The sequence below is a fragment of the Papaver somniferum genome, chromosome 7 (genome assembly GCF_003573695.1).
Source record: "Papaver somniferum cultivar HN1 chromosome 7, ASM357369v1, whole genome shotgun sequence".
Taxonomy (NCBI): domain Eukaryota; kingdom Viridiplantae; phylum Streptophyta; class Magnoliopsida; order Ranunculales; family Papaveraceae; genus Papaver; species Papaver somniferum.
Genome location: NC_039364.1, coordinates 120,891,249 through 120,896,528, shown reverse-complemented (window position 1 = coordinate 120,896,528; position 5,280 = coordinate 120,891,249).

Below are 5,280 nucleotides of genomic sequence, written 5' to 3'. Positions count from 1 at the left end.
TGTTAGAAGAATAACTAGAGTTTGGAATAGCCATTATTGTGATTACACATAACTATGTCCAACGTTTTCATCTTCATGTTTTAGATTTATTGGTTTACATTCTAAATTTGTTTGGAAGATGATTTTTGCAGTATTAATCTTTATGGTTTTATATATTGCAAAATTGTTATGGGATATGTGTGTTTGCGTCCGTGAACTATGATTGTCCCATACCTTGTTTTCGTATGTCGATATGCATGTATTGATGAAAGAATGAATAGACTTTTGACAAATAAAAAAGTTAAGCCTATTATGTCAATTATTGATGAAAGATAGGTTAAAATGTTTTGTTTGCAAGGATTATGTCTATTGAATATCGTTACGCGAATAATGATGGAAAATAGAATGAATCATTGTGTATTCCGCAATATTGATCTTCCCTGATCCATATTTTATGTATTACTGTGAGGCTCCATAAAGTTTCTTATGTTGAGCACTAAAACGGCCAAGTTGATTATTTTTATGATTAGCTTAGTTGTTGTTCCGTGAGGTACTTTATGTCGAGCATATTCAACTAAATTAATCATCTTGTTTGGTTATTTAGTTGTTGCTCCGTAAGTTTTCTTATGATGAGCATGACCAATTAAATTGATTACCTTTGTGATTAGTTTGGTTGTGTATTTCGATTAGATTAATTATGGGTTCTCTTGTGATTAATCTAATTGTATATTTTTGAGTCTCCATAAGTTCACTTATGTTGAGCATTTTCGATTGAATTAATCATGGGTTCGCTTGTGGTTAATTTAATTGAGTATTTTGGATTCAAATTCATACTTGTATGTGATTTGTTATGTCCAAAGAAATCATTCCTTTCTTTCGAAATTAAGGTCGCTCTTGTTGTTCCTTTGGGAATGACATATTATGAGGGAGAGTTCTTAATTGAACTTGTGCTTAATTGCCAAATCTTTGTGGGGAGTGCAGCTATAGAATATTATAGAGGTTATCTTGTATCTTTATAAACTCCTTGATGAATGCATTTAGCTTCGGCTTTATGATTGGATCTAAATAAGATGATATATGTTTCTTTCTTTTGGTCATGAAATGTCTCTTTCAGAAATTTCATTAGGATCCCGTTCTTGTACCTTTGCCAATTTTATTGACAAAAAAGGGGAGAATTAATATGTAGTTGACACTACAAATACATATGGTTTTCGGATCATTATGTAAGGGGGAGTGGTTTCCATGTGAGATGGAGTATTGACTAAGGGGGAGTGATACATATCACCATAGTATTGTTGTTGAAGTTGTGATACAATTGAACTTTGACGCTGTGTAATGATACTATGACACTGTATAACAATGATTGAGAACTCTTGTTTTCTCGTTGTTATAGCTACGGATTTTCAACAACGATGATGCTGAACTTACAACCTTTGGTATCATTGGAGTACTTGGAAGTGACGAAGATTTCAAGTAATGTTGAAGATTAGACATGTGGAATAGGAGCTACAAAAGTTAATTTATTTATTTTTTTTGTATTCCATATGTATTGATAGTTTTGTCACTAAAATTGAAAAAGGGGGAGATTGTTAGAGCATTGCTCGGTCGAACTCGCATGCGTTGCTATCTCAAGCATGTTTGTCAATGTTAGTGATCAAAACTATAAGTCTTGATTTCTAGTCTACTATAGCTAAGGTCTCGGACTAGGATAGAAAGTGTAGTTGAGCTCAAGAACTCCATGTCAATCATCATACAAAACGAAGGACTACTCAAGGAACCGGTGGATCTTCATCGACTAAAAGGTATTTGGAGACTTGAACTTATCTATCACTCATAAGTCTATTTATCTCCTATCTTGAGACAAAAGTCGTTTTGCTATATAGACTTAGATTATACACATTTGCTATTTCGAGCCGAGTTTACCTCGCCTATTTATTTCTCGAAATATGTGTTGGTAAGCTTTTGCTTTAGCCATGTTCATCTTTACCTAGTGACGAAAGTCATGACAAGTTTCAATCACTTTGAAAATTGCTTATTTTGACGAAAAATAGTTTGTGAATAACAACTACAGAATATCAACGTCCTCTAAGAATGTTTCAATGATTGAAATGAGAGTTTAGATAATATAACCATTGGAGGATATAAGAATTGTTGTGGAAACACATATATGTATAAGTCCTTATTCCTTGAACAGAAGTTTGCGAACTTTGTTGATCAAGAGAACCGGAATAGTGGCGTGAGCCAAGTTCGCGAACTGGCAGAAGTTCTCGACCCGAGAAATTCTGCTGGAGTTTGTGAACTCCGTTCGGGAACTTAAGTCCGCGAACCCAATACGCGAACTTGAGTAGGTTATATCTAAAAATGATGTTTGTGAACTTATTCTTATATAAACTAAGGAATGAAAATTGCAAACCGTGGATATATAGTTCATGAACCGATTCGAGTGAATCAAACTGTTTTTTCTTCGATTGTGTCTTGTGTAGTTACATAAGATTTCCTTGCAATTGAACAACTCTCTAACTAGTTCATTTGAGTCACTTGAACTAGTTACGGTGAAGAATAATATGGTTGATATGAAAGTGATCATATGGATAACCATTTGGTTGACTATTGTTGAACCAACAAATATACAAGTTTGGGTACGGTTACACAAGCTGATGAGTGCTAAAAAGTGCATATTTCTATATATTTTTCTTGGCATTTAACTCATCTTTTGTGCATTAATTCTACATTTTATCCCATATTCTGTATTTTCATTGTTTTCAAGAATAAATATTTTTATTAATTAATTTTGCATTTTTAGGTAATAAATAAAGTTTGGATGAATAGCGGAGCGAAAAGAGCAGAAAAGTAGTGAAAAGCCGGGAGGAATTACACAAGGAAGCCGCGAAGAATGTTGTGCACAAGACCAAAAGGCTAGAAGTGGGCTTGAAGAGGAAGAATTGTTCTTAAAGAAGATATGGGCTTGGCATACCCAATGCCCAAAACCCTCACCCAAGTCCATTTCCTATATCCATACCCGTTTCCCTTTCTAGACGTCAGATTGGATCATCTCAGCATCCTACGGTCGCAGCATCGCCATTACATCAAAGTCTGAAGATCCCGTCTAACACTACAGCACCTAACTCCATATTGAGCCGTCAGTTTCGTTGTATCAGGCATCCAACGGTCGCTCTTGATCTGTCTCCATCTCGCCGTTAGATCCGTCCCAGAAGATATTATCCCACGGCTCAGCTTCGCAAGACATCAAGATTTGTTGTACCCGCCTCACACTCGAACAACCTAACCCTATACCCAAAACAAACACACCCTAGCCCAAAACCCATCGAGCCATCTCCTTCTTCCCCTCTTCTGCAACAGCGACGCTGTCTCCATCACCACCATCTTCTCCCCCAAATCACTCAATCACCACCATCTTCTCCCCCCAAATCACTCAACCACCACCACTCGAGCCATCATCACTTCTAACAACCAAGACATACTTTTCTAGCCACTTATTACATCACCTCCTAATCGTTTCATCTCACAGGAACCCTAGGTTAGGAGTTGATGAAATAGGTGAGGTTAGAGGATAAATCGAAGGCATGGGTAACATCAGCAGACGACAAGGAAGCATGGGTGAGAGCTATCAATCGTTTTCAGAGATTAGGTAAGGATTTTTTGTAAAACCCTAATTTCACTGATTTGGGGATTTTGGAATTTTTTTGTTGTAACTATAAAAGGGTGTTAGGGGTTGTAAAATTCGGCATCTCTGGACTAGCCAGTAGACATTTGAAGAAATTTTCATTACAATTTCAAATTCAGTCCCTTTATCACAGTTGATTTTTGAATGTTGTGTGTTGTGTTTGAATTATCTTGTATGATGAATGCTTGTGTATGTAATATGTTGAGCATGAGCTAAGTAGCATTAAGCTAAGGCTCAGTTGAAGCCTTATGCACTGTCAAATGACAAGTTGCTAGGATAGTTAACTCCATGCCCTGTTTTGCTTGAGCAATTGGAAGAAACTAATGCTCATAGTGCCTGTGATTGACTGTTCTGTCAAAAGACAGTCAATACTAGGGGCAAACTAATGAGCAAGTTAGTTCTCTTCCATTTCTAGATGTATGCATAGGATATTCAACTCAACCTAGAAATATGTTGTTTGATTAGGACACAAGGTGGATTCTAAGCCTTGGCTTAACCACAAATCCTTTACAATCACTTATAATTTCAGTTCTATTTTGTTCCCTGCTAAATTTACTTTCCTTCACTGTTTTTCTTGCATTTTGAAGCTGTTGTGCACTGAAATCAGTGCACAAACTCCCCCTGCCCTTGGCTTACAGCCTTGGTTCCCTGCTATTTTTATTTTATATCCTCTGCCATTTAATCTTTGCTGTTTTGCCATCTTGTGTTAACTGCTTTGGTTTGTTAACTGTTTTGGTTCTTTGCATCTGCCATATTACCTTGCCTTGCTCACTGCCATAGTGCTTTGCACCCATTGATAGCTTAGGATAATTTCTTGTATGCTCCCACTCCCTGTGGACTGATCCCATTCTTACTTTCTATACTAAAACTTGACCTTGTATACTTGCAAGTCTTTTGTGTGTCGTTCCCAAGCACACCAAGTTTTTGGCGCCGCTGCCGGGGAGTGGTGCTTGCTGCTGCTGATTTCCTTTGCTGTCCTGACCTGCAATCATTTCAGCAAATCATTGCATACTTGCACCAGATCATTGCTACATAACCTCTGCAATCGTTGCACTGCAATGATTGCAACTTCTGTTTAGCCTCTTCACTATCATTGCACACTGCTTGTGCAATCATTGCAGTTCTGCCTTGCTATCATTGCACTACAATGATTGCACTGTGATCATTGCACTGAGTTGTCTGAGCTTCTTCACTATCATTGCAGGTGCCACTGAGTTGCTGCAGAGCTGTGTTGCTGGCCACCTGAGCTGGGCTTCGCCAAACTTTGCAACTGGGCTTAGTCACCTGCTGCTGCTGGGCTCTGCCTTTTTCTGTTGCTGGGCTCGTGATCTTCTGCTCCTGGGCTTCGCAGCTGATCCTCCTGGGCTTGTGTTGCTGAACCAACTCCAACTGTTGTTGGGCTTGGGCGTGAGCTACTTAGGACGATCCTAAAGCCCAACTGGGCTGTGCAACTAAAAGGGGACCAAAAGCCTATTTTTGGGCTTCCCTCCAAAAATCAAGTAAGCCTAACCCATGAGTTAACCCACTTGGGCCTCATTTAAATTCAAATTCGGGCTTGTAATAATTAATTTAATTATTTATTTGGGATTGTAATAATTTTTATTTTCCTTTTTTTT